Source organism: Bubalus bubalis, chromosome X, assembly GCF_019923935.1.
Source record: "Bubalus bubalis isolate 160015118507 breed Murrah chromosome X, NDDB_SH_1, whole genome shotgun sequence".
Taxonomy (NCBI): Eukaryota; Metazoa; Chordata; class Mammalia; order Artiodactyla; family Bovidae; genus Bubalus; species Bubalus bubalis.
In genome coordinates, this window is record NC_059181.1 from 5021096 (window position 1) to 5035219 (window position 14124).

Below are 14124 nucleotides of genomic sequence, written 5' to 3' on the forward strand. Positions count from 1 at the left end.
TGACTCTGGTCCAACTAAAGGTTGACTCTCATCCGTAATAAATCCTGAATCTGGTCCTCACAAAGTCTACTCTGGTCGTCATGAAACCCTCAGTCTGGTCCTCGATAAAGCATTGCTCTTATTCTCACGAAAGCCCGACTGTTAGTCTATACTAAAGCCTGACTCTGAGGCAATATAGCCTGTGGTACTCATTACAGCCTCAACTGGTCTTCATAAAATTTACTCCAGTTCTCACTAAAGCCTCAGTTCAGTTCAGTTGCTCAGTCGTGTCTGACTCTTTGCGACCCCATGGACTGCAGCATGCCAGGCCTCCCTGTCCATTGCCAACTCCTGGAGCTTACTCAAACTCATGTCCATTGAGTTGGTGATGCCATCCAACCATCTCATCCTCTGTCTTCCCCTTCTCCTCCTGCCTTCAATCTTTCCCAGCATCAGAGTCTTTTCTGATGAGTCAGTTCTTCACATCAGGTGGCCAAAGGATTGGAGTTTCAGCTTCCGCATCAGTCCTTCCAATGAACACCCAGGACTGATCTCCTTTAGGATGGACTGGTTGGACCTCCTTGCAGTCCAAAGGACTCTGAAGAGTCTTCTCCAATACCACAGTTCAAAAGCATCCATTCTTCGGCACTCAGCTTTCTTTATAGTCCAACTCTCACATCCATGAAAGCCTCATTTCTGCCCTAATGAAATTGTCTGCAGCGCCTCCTAACGCCTGACATTCAGTTCAGTTCAGTTAGGTTGCTCAGTCCTGTCCGACTCTTTGCGACCCCATGAATTGCAGCATGCCAGGCCTCCCTAACCATCACCATCTCCCGGAATTCACTCAAACTCACGTCCATTGAGTCGGTGATGCCATCCAGCCATCTCATCCTCTGTCGTCCCCTTCTCCTCCTGCCCTCAATCTTTCCCAGCATCAGAGTCTTTTCCAATGAGTCAACTCTTCGCATGAGGTGGCCAAAGTACTGGAGTTTCAGCTTTAGCATCATTCCTTCCAAAGAACACCCAGGACTGATCTCCTTCAGAATGGACTGGTCGGATCTCCTTGCAGTCCAAGGGACTCTCAAGAGTCTTCTCCAACACCACAGTTCAAAAGCATCAATTCTTCGGCGCTCAGCCTTCTTCACAGTCCAACTCTCACATCCATACATGACCACAGGGAAAACCATAGCCTTGACTAGACGGACCTTTGTTGGCAAAGTAATGTCTCTGCTTTTCAATATGCTGTCTAGGTTGGTCATAACTTTCCTTCCAAGGAGTGTCTTTTAATTTCATGGCTGCAGTCACCATCTGCAGTGATTTTGGAGCCCCAAAAATAAAGTGTGACACAGTTTCCACTGTTTCCCCATCTATTTCCCATGAAGTGATGGGACCAGATGTCATGATCTTCGTTTTCTGAATGTTGAGCTTTAAGCCAACTTTTTCACTCTCCTCTTTCACTTTCATCAAGAGGCTTTTTAGTTCCTCTTCACCAGTCCTAAATAAACCTTGAGTCAGGCGCACCCTGAAGCCTGACTCTCGTCTGTCGTAAAGCGTCACTCTGGTCCTGTATTTAGAGCCTGTCTCTGTTCCACACAATCCTGACTCTAGTTCTCAGTAACACTTGCGTCTGGTCCACACTAAAGCCTGGCTGTGGTCCTCGTATAGCCAGATATTGGTCCACCATACATCCAAACTCTTATCCCCACTCGTCTGACCTCGTCTTCAGTACCGTCTGACTCTGATCTTTTCTAACGCCTGACAGGTCCTGAATAAAACCTGCTATGGTCCCCAGTAAAGACGGCTCTGGTCTACACTGTAGCCTGTGGACTGACAAAGCCTGACTCCGGTCCTCACTGAAGCCGGACTCTGATCCTTGTGTGGTTCTTTAGTCGCTCAGTCGCGTCCAACTCTCCACGACCCCATGGACTGCAACCTGCCAGGCTCCTCTGTCCATGGGATTCTCCAGGCAAGAACAGTGGAGTGGGTTGCCACGTTCTCCTCCAGGGGATCTTCCCGACCCAGGGATGGAAGCCACGTCTCTTACATCTCCCACATTGGCAGGTGGGATCTTTACCACTGGCGCATCCTGGGAAGCCTGGTGCATTTTGTAAAATGTAGTGTGATTCCAGTTTTTCAAGTTGGAGGTTCTAGAGCTTCATGGGAACTTTTCTCCGTTGTTCCCGTTGTCACTGCCTGCTCACAGCCGTGTCACACTTGGACTGAAATGCAAGGGTAAGAGCTTCATTTTTGTACCATCTTATTTTCTTTTAGTTTGTAGTACTAATCAAATGAAGCGCACGTTTCAAGTTGGCAGGAAGACTCCTAGATAATGACTTCCTTTAGGCATCATTGAATTTTCTCATTTAATCAATGATTTCATTATTTTATGTGGGGCTTGGTAAGGCAGCCCCTTCTCTCTCTGTGTGTTTGTATCTCTAGTCTTTTTGCTTTCAAAAAATTAGTTCCTGTCAAAACTATTCATACAATTTTAAAACATTATAAAGCTCCACATTTATTTCCTCTTAGCACGCTGTCTGGACCATATTATGTAATATCATTATTTAGATCTGAGAGTTTGACAAATGACCACAACAACTCCATTGATTCATTCTGGTGTGTTATAGAAAAAGACATTATTGGTAGCAGTGGATGCTGTGCTTCAAAACAGTGTTGAGTAAATATGAGCCAGCCCCTGGCTTTGCCTCTGTTTTAGCGCCTGATGTTGGAATAATGGGGCTTTTCCTGGTGGTTCAGACAGTAAAGAATAGGCCTGCAAAGCAAGAGACCTGGGTTCAATCCCTGGGTCAGGAAGATCCCCTGGAGGACGGCATGACAACCCACTCCAGTATACTTGCCTGGAGAATCCCACAGACAGAGGAGCCTGGCGGGCTACAGCCCATGGGGTCGCAAAGAGTTGGATACGACTGAGTGACTTAACCATAACCCACACCTAAGGTATCACAGGAGGAAATAAATGATAACATGGAATCTCCACTTGAGAAAGTCAAGAATTTTTTTCTTTTAGGAGGAAAATGTACTTTTCTCATCTCTGACTTTGGTAAGAAAGTTTCCACGTAGGAAAAAGATGACGTTCCCTTTTCTCTTTGAAATGTTCCTTATACTTGTATCAGGTAGGGTGTCCATCCATGTACGTGTCTGTGTGTGTATATATACATTTATATATAATTCTAGAGAGGATGGAGTTAAACAGGTAAAAATAGCAGTCATTTTAGAAATATAGATTTGAAATACGTATAGACATGCAAGGGATTGCCTGGTGGCTCAGATGGTTCAGTCCCTGGGTTGGGAAGATCCCCTGGAGAAGGAAATGGCAACCCACTCCAGTATTCTTGCCTGGAGCATCCCATGGACAGAGAAGCCTGGTGGGCTACGTAGCAGAGGGTCGCAGAGAGTTGGACATGAGTGAGTGACTTCACTTTCACTTTCATAGACACACAAGGCAAGATGTTTTACTATGGTACATAATGGATTCCTGAATTACTGTGCACAAACACTCACACATACATACATGATGCTGGGAAAGACTGAGGGCAGGAGGAGAAGGTGGGTGACAGAGGATGAGATGGCATCACCGACTCCATGGACATGAATTTGAGTAAACTCTGGGAGTTGGTGATGGACAGGGAAGCCTGGTGTGCTGCAGTCCATGGGGTCGCAAAGAGTCGGACATGACTGAGCAACAGAACAACAGCAACAATAACAAAATACATACATACACACATGAGTTACTCAGCTGGTCTGTCTGCCTCCTGAAGTAACATTTGGACAAGCCCACTTCATTTGTAAGTGTGTAAGGACACTTTGTCTCTGTGATAATCCCTGCTCTCTTTTGTCTTTGCCTGTATCTCAAAACATAGGCATCAGAGTTTTGCAAGGTCACAAAAACCTTTCCCTTTACAAATCATCTTATACTTAAAGGAACTTTAAACCTATTTTCAGGTTCCATTCTTCTCCTCTCCTCCTTACGTCAAGGTGACTTCAACAGTGTATAGATAAATTCATTATAGATAATGAATTTCTGCAAGAGAAAAAAGTTGATTGGCATTTTGGCCCCTAAATGTCCAGATGGCATTTATGATTGAAGAACACACAAAGCCACTGACGTGCATTTTAGGACGAAAGGCAAAGGAGGCCCTGTCTGTCCTGGTTGGTGCCCCCTCTCTGAAGAGGAGCCTGAATAATTCACTATTTTTACGGGAAAAGAGAACAAGTCTGTTGGGGTTTACCAGGCAGCTCAGGAATAAAGAACCCACATGCAGGAGATGCGAGTTCCATTGCTGGGTGGGGAAGATCCCCTGGAGAAAGAAGTGGCAACTGGCTCCAGTACTCTCGCCTGGGAAATTCCAGGGACAGAGGAGCCTGGCGGGCTACGGTCCATCGGGTCCCAGAGAGTCGGACACAACTGAGCCAGTAGACAGCAGATCTATTGGGCTGTTATCCTTTCTCGTGTCTGTCGTCCTCATAACAACTTCAAAATACCTCTTAATATTCATGAGACGAATAGACTTTGTTTCGGGAGATCAGTGTCTTACCAGCAAAGAGAGGATCAGAATCTAGGTTTGTCTGTCCACAAAAGTCTGGGCTTCTGTGTCCATCTTCTCTCTTGTCAGAGAATCACTATGGTTAACTGGGCAACTCACTCTTCTGGCCGGCTCCAAGGCCCTGAGATCTCTCTCTTCTTCCAGGAAAACCAGAGAGGATGCAGTTACAACAGGTAAAAATACACCAGTCGTCTTAGAAGTCTAGATAAGAAACAGGAATAGACACACAAGGCAAGATGATGTTTGATTACGATACATAATGGATTCCTGAATTAAAGTGTAATTAAAGATATAAAAAGGACAGAGGGAAACTTGTAGAACTGTTATGCATACCCAGCACTGTAATGAGGTGCTTTTTTGAGACACAGCACTACTTGCAGACTCTCCTCCAGTAACAAAAAAAAAGAAAGAAAATCGAAAGGGAAGGCAGCTTAGGAGGACAAAGATGATGCAGACATGGAGCTGGGTGCAGGTGGTGCTGACCGACGGAGCTCGGGCAGAAGGGAGGAGGTGAGGGAGTCTTGTGGGTGGTAGAAACACTTTCTGGGGCGCCAGGTAAATGTCCCAATTTTATTGGCCGTTGAATAAAACTGAAAACAAGTCAATGGCAGTCTATATCCTGGAGATTCAGTACACTTAACTCTATTTTGCAGGGAGTAGCGCATCCAGAATTTGTTTGGCAATAGCTCAAGGAAGCCGTATGTCTCTTCATATAGACTGCAAATTAAGTTTGCATGCATGCACGTGTGTGCTCAGTCGTGTCCGACTCCTTGCTACCCCATGGACTGTAGTTTTCCAGACTCCTCTGTCCTTGGAATTCTCCAGGCAACAATCCTGGAGTGGGTTGCCATTTCCTCCTCCAGGGGATCTTCCCAAGCCAAGGATCAAACCTGTGAGTCCTGTACTGGCAAGCAGATTCTTCACCGCGGGCACCACCTGGGATGCTTGAAAATGGGCCCTACTTGGAATTCTTTCTCGGTGCTCTTCCCCAGGACATTTCTTGAGGGCAGGTGTCTTTTACAGCTCTGTGGGCCTTTTGAATACTAAGCGTCCAGAAGGCAGGAATTGGCCACAAGAGGCAGCATTTCGCAATGCTCCGCCTGGTTATCTGGGAAACCAGAGGTTGGGGAAAGTCATGTTGCTGGGTTGTGGGTCCCAGCCGAAAGGGCCACGATGAACACCCAAGGACTTACGACTAATTACCTGAATTCTAATTGTATTTTGGAGTATTTTGGAGTATATAGTGGGTTTGATCACCTTCAGGTACATCTGTGTGAATGCAGGTGACATCATAGCATTCATTTTTTATGCATCAGTCACTCAGTTGTGTCCGACCCTCTGTCACCCTGTGGACTGTAGCCCACCAGGCTCCTCTGTCCGTGGGATTCTCCAGGCAAGAATACTGGAGTGGGTTGCATTTCCTCCTCCAGGGGAAGTAATACTCCACTTGATACATGTACCATATCTTTTTATCCATTCCTTTATTGATGGACATTGTTTCTTTCTGCTCTTAGGGAGAATCGTTTTCCTTTTCTCTCCTTTTATCATCTGAAATCTTCCTACCTTCGCTTCTCCTGAGAACAGGGATCTTCTTCAAGTTGCTAATCCTACTTAGAGCTTATCAGCTTTGATAAATACTCCCTGAATAAATGGAGAGAGATAAAAATAAATCTGATCACAATTTGAGTGGATTAAAGATGATGTGATTTCATTAACAATAAGTTCAAATCTAAGCAGCTTATTCAGCTTTGTATTAAATGGAATTTTATGGATGGGAGAATTTTAAAAATAACAAAATCCTTTCACTTTTGCCAACCCTGTTCTCTAATTAGTTTGAAAACTTACCTGCTAGCCATTATATGCAAGAAACATATCAGATACTGTGAAAATGAAAGTCACTCAGTCGTGTCTGACTCTCCGCGACCCCACGGACTATACAGTCCACGGGATTCTCCAGGCCAGAATACTGGAGTGGGTAGCCGTTCCCTTCTCCAGGGGATCTTCTCAACCTAGGGATGGAACACAGGTCTCCCGCATTGCAGGCAGATTCTTTACCAACTAAGTCACAAGGGAAGCCCAGGAATACTGGAGTGGATAGCCTATCCCTTCTCCAGGGGGTCTTCCCATCGCAGGAATAGAACCGGGGTCTCCTGCATTACAGGCAGATTCTTCACCAACTGAGCTATAATTCACAAGCTAGGGGAAACTGGACAGAATCAAGACATACCACCGATGGAAAAGGAAAAAGGGAGCCATATATTTAAACTGTCATTTGGCTCTGTTTACTTTTCAGTGGGATGTTCTGGGGGTTGAAACGAAGCGTTCGCTCTCTTGGGAGGACGTCCATGCTGCTGTGGCCCGTAGGCAGGCTGGGCCCCTGCAGGTGGAGCTGGCTCCCTCCTGGGTCATGGCGGCTCAGAGACACAAACACAGTCAGCTGCTTCTGGAGGCCAGATGGTGCCCTGGTCCTGTGGTTCCTGGAGCCGACGAGACGCGCTGAGCCCTTACGGAATGTCGCTCAGTTAAGAATTCTTTCCAGCTACAACGCAACAGTGCCTATGTAAGTTCTCTGCCTATAGATGTATTCAGCTGCACTTCACGGAGGACAATTCTTCCCCAAATATCCCCTCAAGACAGAACACTCTGCACCGCATCACATGGCTGAATAACCCACCTGGGAGCTTCCTCCTGCTGTCATCTCTTCAGTTCTTACGCTTTTGTTTCTCCTTTAAAAACCAGGGGAGTCCCGCCACGTCCTAAGTAGATTCCCCGAATCTTACCTTTCTCCCAAAGCTCCTGACTGGGGTGTGTTCAGCCGCGTGCCAAGGGTTCCCACGTTGCCTTTGTAGGAAAGCAAATCCATCGCATCTAGACCACAGCTTCCCAAGGACACCCTGTTGTTTTTAATCACATCCCTCCTCTTCTCTGACCCCATTGCTGAGTTTGGAGTGGGGTTCTGCTCATTCAGCTCATTTGTGTTTCCCTTCTGTGGGCGCTCCGTCATGTCGGACCTGCAACCCCCTGGACTATAGCCCACCAGGCTCCTCCATCCATGGGATTCTCCAGGCAAGAATACTGCAGTGGGTTGCCATGCCCTCCTGCAGGGGATCTTCCCAACCTAGGGATCAAACCCAAGTCTCTTACCTTGCAGGTGGATTCTTTACCACTGAGCCACTTGGGAAAGCCTCCTTTACCTTAGACTCCACCATAGAGATGGAGAGTCTCTTATGAGACTCTAGACCTCAGGGAGCCCTGCTGTCTGCCCTCAAACCTGATCCCAAATGCTTGCTTAAGCCCATAGTCACTGAACCAAGGCAGTTTGAAAACTCCATGACTCACCTGGGGTTGGGCTTCTCCCCAGAATGACTCGTCTGGCAATTCCATAGGTTCTTTTTTTTCCACTTAAAAAAATTTTTTTTATATTGGAGTATACCTGATTTGGGTCTTCCAATGTAGCTCTGTGAAAAAGAATCTGCCTGCCAATGGAGGAGACGTGGGTTCTATCCATGGTTCTGGAAGATCCCCTGGAGGAGGAAACGGCAACCCACTCCAGTATTCTTGGCTGGAGAATCCCATTGACAGAGGAGTCTGGTGGGCTACAGTCCGTGGGGCCACAGAGAGCCGGACATGACTGAGTGCAGACAGACACACACGTGCTTGACTGACAATGCTGTGTTAGCTTCAGGTGGAGTGTGTGTTTGTTAATCCCCAAATCCTCTAATTTATCCCTCCCTCCCTCTTTCCCCTTTGGTAACCAAAAGTTTGTTTCCTAGCTCTGAGTTTGTTTGTTTTGTAAGAAAGCTCACTTGCACCGTTTTTCAAAATTCCACACATATGTTACATCACACACCATTTGGTTTTGTGGGAGGGGGGCTGACTTACGTCACTTAGTATGATCATCTCTGGGTCCATCCATGTTGCTGCAAATGCCTTAATTTCATTTTTTATGACTGAGTAATATTCCATTTTCATCCCCTCACCATCATCTTTGTCAATTCCTCTGCTGATAGATTCAGAGGGCCACTACCGCTCTGTGATGCTCTTAAGAAGACCTTAAAAGGGCATTAAGTGTATATCCGTTCTCCTCCATTACTTTTACTCACACCTTCAAATCCTGTCACAGAACTATAGTCATCTGTACAATCGTTTGCTTTAGAATTGATGCTTTTGAACTGTGTATTGGAGAAGACTCCTGAGAGCCCCTTGGACTGCAAGGAGATCCAACCAGTCCATCCTAAAGGAGATCAGTCCTGGGTGTTCATTGAAAGGACTGATGCTGAAGCTGAAACTCCAACCCTTTGGTCCCCAATGCGAAGAATGGACTCAATGGAAAAGACCCTGATGCTGGGAAAAACTGAAGGCAGGAGGAGAAGGAGACAACAGAGGACGAGATGGTTGGATGGCATCACCGACTCAATGGACATGAGCTTGAGCAAGCTCCCAGAGTTGGTGATGGACAGGGAGGCTGCAGTCCTTGGGGTCGCAAAGAGTTGGACACGACTGAGCAACTGAACAGAACTGAACTAATACAATTGTTTCCTTAAGGTTTTCCTCACTCCCACTCTGTGTTTTCAGATTTATCATCCTGAAATATTGAGTTGGCAAAAAAGTTCGTTCCAAGTGTTTCCATAACATCTCACAGAAAAACCCAAACTTTTTGGCCAACCCAGTATAATAACGGTGCCTCCCTCTGCCATGTTCAGGAACCAGTGATGTTGCTTTATGCCCAGGGACTCCACACACAGACCTCAGGCCAGACAGGCCAGCTCAGGGCACACCCTAGGACACAGTGAATATGACCAACGGACTGATCCATCCTTATGTTGAACTCTTCTTTTTTATTTTGAAAACCCTTCTAGCACATACAGATTCCTCTATGTATGAAACTGGCATCGCAGTTCCGTGTCACTCTTACCAGGGTTAATTAGGCATTAACCTCATTAAGAGCCAAGCAAACCGGCTGCTCAAAAAATTCCCAACAGGGGTGTCAGAGAGAAAAGAGAAGCCTCCATAGACAAGGGCTTTTATAATAGAGCAGACCTGGAGAAAGGATTCAGAGGCTCAGAGGAAGCAAATCGCGGTCTCACAGCTGTCTTCCTCCATCAGGAGGGAAAATGGTCAGACGCGAAGACGGGAAACCGAGCATGTGTGTGTCAGCTCTTAGTTAGCATGGGCAGAAGTAAGGCTCTCAGACAAACTGGAATTGCAGGCCGAGGAGGAGAAAGCTTTGCACTGGGACGTCCCTGGTGCTCCAGCGGCTAAGACTCCATCCTCCCAATGCAGGGGGCTTCCCAGGGTCAGTCCCTGTCAGGGATCTAGACCCCACGTGTCATAACAGAGATGAAAGACCTCACTTGCTGCAACTGAGACACTGAACAGCCAATGAATAAATAGAAACACACATTAAAAAACTACCAGCTGAACAGAAGTGGATGAACCGGGAGCCTAGCTATGCAGGGCAGTAAGTCAGAAAGGTGGGGAAACAGTGGCAGACTTTATTTTTCTGGGCTCCAAAATCACTGCAGATGGTGACTGCAGCCATGAAATTAAAAGACGCTTACTCCTTGGAAGAAAACTTATGACCAACCTAGACAGCATATTAAAAAGCAGAGACATTACTTTACCAACAAATGTCTGTCTAGTCAAGGCTATGGTTTTTCCAGTGGTCATGTATGAATGTGAGAGTTGGACTGTAAACAAAGCTGAGTGCTGAAGAATGGACGCTTTTGAATGGTGGTGTTGGAGAGGACTCTTGAGAGTCCCTTGGACTGCAAGGAGATCCAACCAGTCCATCCTAAAGGACATCAGTCCTGAGTGTTCATTGGAAGGACTGATGTTGAAGCTGAAACTCCGATCCTTTGGCCACCTGATGCGAAGAACTGACTCATTGGAAAAGACCCTGATGCTGGGAAAGACTGAGGGTGGGAGGAGAAGGGAACGACAGAGGAAGAGATGGTTGGATGGCATTACTGACTTGATGGACATGAGTTTGGGTAAACTATGGGAATTTGTGACGGACAGGGAAGCCTGGCGTGCTGGGGTCCATGGGGTCACAAAGAGTCAGACACGACTGAGCGACTGAACTGAGCTGAAGTCCGAAAGAGAAAAACTTGTATGTTCATACATATATACGGAATCAAGAAATGTGGTACTGATGAACCTGTTTGCAGGGCAGGAATACAGATGCGGACGTAGAGAATGTGGACACAGTGCGGAACGAGAGGGTGGGTTGGATTGAGAGAATAGCACTGACATACACACGACACCAGGCGTAAAGCGGACAGCTAGTGGGCAGCTGCTGGATAGCAGAGAGCTCAGCTTGGGGCTCTGTGATGACCCAGAGGGGTGGGACTGGGGAGGAGAGGGAGGCTTAACAGGGAGGGGATCTCTGTCTACTTAGAGCTGATGGATGCTGTTGTATGGCAGAAACCAACACAGCATTGCAAACCAATTATACTCCAGGAGGGAAAATAAAGATATACTTCATTCTTAGAAGAAGAAAAAGAAAAAAAGAAATGCACTTGGTTGTTGGTCTATTTTAAACCTTCACAGATTTTACAGTAGTGGGAGCCAGCGGACAAAGAGTAACAACTGCAGGTCTTAAGCTCAGACCAGGAACAGCTGGCTCAAGGGAAAAGAAAGGAAAAGGATGCCCCTCGTTTAAGATAAAGGATGCAACTTCTAAGCATCAACCTGCAGCTACAGGGGAGGACAGTCCTGAAGTGGATATCAAGAGCAAGAGATGGAAAAATGGTCATCCGTGAGAGAATTCACCTTGCTTCTACGCTGAAGTCATTAACGTGCCCTGAAGGCAGTGAACTGGCTTCTTTTATTTTAATGGAAAATTTGGAATCGTCCCAGACGTCTTCCCCTGTGCATCCCAAAAGTATTCCGCATGTTTCTATGTTTATCATCTACTCATGACAGACTGACTGTATACAGAATCCATTCACTATATACGTTCATTGTCCAGTGAGTGGATGATAAACCCTGGCATGGGATCAACGTGTAGAGAATGAATGAATAATGGCATGTTTTATGAACATCTTAGTTGCATTTCTTCCCAGGTGGCGCTTGTGGTAAAGAACCCACCTGCTAATGCAGGAGACATAAGAGACGCAGGTTCGATCCTAGGGTGGGGAAGATCCCCTGGAGGAGACCATGGCAAACCACTCTCGTATCCTTGCCTGGAGAATCCCACGGACAGAGGAGACTGGTGGGGCTACAGTCCATGGGGTCGCAAAGAGTCGGACCCGACTGAAGTGACTTAGCATGAACACACCTCTTCAGATCCTACCTACACTTCAAGTAAGATTTAAATTAGCAGAGAAGCTGGATTTATCCTCTTTTTGGACATGGCTCTGCAGATGGTGACTGCAGCCATGAAATTAAAAGACACCTACTCCTTGGAAGGAAAGTTATGACCAACCTAGACAGCATATTCAAAAGCAGAGACATTACTTTGCCAACAAAGGTCTGTCTAGTCAAGGCTATGGTTTTTCCTGTGGTCGTGTATGGATGTGAGAGTTGGACTGTGAAGAAAGCTGAGAGCTGAAGAATTGATGTTTTTGAACTGTGGTGTTGGAGAAGACTCTTGAGAGTCCCTTGGACTGCAAGGAGATCCAACCAGTCCATTCTGAAGGAGATCAGCCCTGGGATTTCTTTGGAAGGAATGATGCTAAAGCTGAAACTCCAGTACTTTGGCCACCTCATGCGAAGAGTTGACTCATTGGAAAAGACCCTGATGCTGGGAGGGATTGGGGGCAGGAGGAGAAGGGGACGACAGAGGATGAGATGGCTGGATGGCATCACTGACTCGATGGACGTGAGTCTGAGTGAACTCCAGGAGTTGGTGATGGACGGGGAGGCCTGGCGTGCTGCGATTCATGGGGTCGCAAAGAGTCGGACACGACTGAACGACTGAACTGAACTGAACTGAACTGCTTTCTAATTCTGTCCACAGCTTTCTGTGAGTAAATTTTAGAAGAACCCTGAACAAATACTAAATTGTTAGGCTGGTTATTTGTATCACACGCATTCATAGTGAAAAACACATTGACAGAGCCTACTATTTGTGCAAATATGACACACATACATGGCTTTCCCCTGAATGATAGAGATGGTTTAGAATTATGTAGAATGCATAGCAGACTTAACAGTGAGCTAACCTAGCTGCACGAAAAACATCGGTTTACACAGAAATTTAACGTCTTTATCAAAAGTTTGTCTTCATATTTTAAGGCGAATTTTGGGAAACTGGCAAATTCCCTTTGTCATGTAAAAAGTTTTCTTTGTGATCTCCATTTTATTAATAGTGCTTTTGCGTGCTTAACCACTTCAGCTGTGTCCACTCTTTGTGACCGCATGGACTGTAGCCCGCCAGGCTCCTCTGTCCATGGGATGCTCCAGGCAAGAGTACTGGAGTGGGTTGCCATGTCCTTCTCCAGGGGATCTTCCCAACCCAGGGATTGATCCTGGGTCTCTTAATGTCTCCTGCATCAGCAGGCAGGCTCTTTACCACTAGCGCCACCTGGGAAGTCCCTTAATTAATAGCAATATACCTAAAAATTTGCAATATTAATTCAAATATCACATCATGCTTATAATTTTTGGTCATATCTACACAATCTGAATCAATATATTGGGTGGGACAGGAACTTTGTTTGGCATTTTTCCATAAGATGGTATGGGAAAAATCGAAATGAACTTTTTGGCCAGCCCAATAGGAAACTTTCCTCCAGTTGGCCACCTTTGGAGTACAAAGAAATTCAATACTGTGAAATCTTACAAATGAGATTAATCATGTACAAGCACAATTTCTGACTCAAACATTTTCAGGATCGGGGGTGATAGCCATTAAGAGAACAAGAGATACATGCTAAAGCGCAGACAGGAGATCCGCATAAAGTCTGAACTGCAGGATGTCCTGTGCATCTGAAGATGACTTAGCCTGGAAGAATCTTCCCACCCCCGCCCCCCAGCACCCCAACCCCATTTAAACTTTGGAGTCCACCTCTGGGAAAACTGGAGCCAGCAGGAGACGTTACAAACACAGCTGCTGAAGCTGGACACGTGAAAACTCAGCAGTCCTGAAGCTGGACACGTGAAAACTCACCAGTCCTCATGACGTCTTTCACAGAACAAAGTGAAGCAGAAGGGGGTGGCCCTCACATGCCTGGATGCAGCGGAGGAGGAGCTAGGAGTCAGCCTCTCTTTGCAGGCAGGGTGAGCTTCTAAGAGAGAGAAAAGGAATGACAATCTGAACCCGGGCCACACCAAATGCCTACCTGGAGGTCATCTTGGAGAAAACTCTCTCAGATGTGAAAGCAGGGAAAACAAAGAGGCAGTGCAAGTCTTTTCCCCAATACCCACCCCTTTTAAACCCTGGAGCAGAGGTTTTTCACATCAGCTCTATCTCAGATCATCAGGCGTTAGATCCCGGAGGTGGGGAAGCCCTGGCTTATAAGTTTCTGAATGTGGAAAATGTGGATCTTTAATATGATAAAACAAACTCACTTGAAGATTAATATGTTCTCCCATCAAGACAAGGTACGGTTCCCATTTATTTTTGCCTTCCTGATTA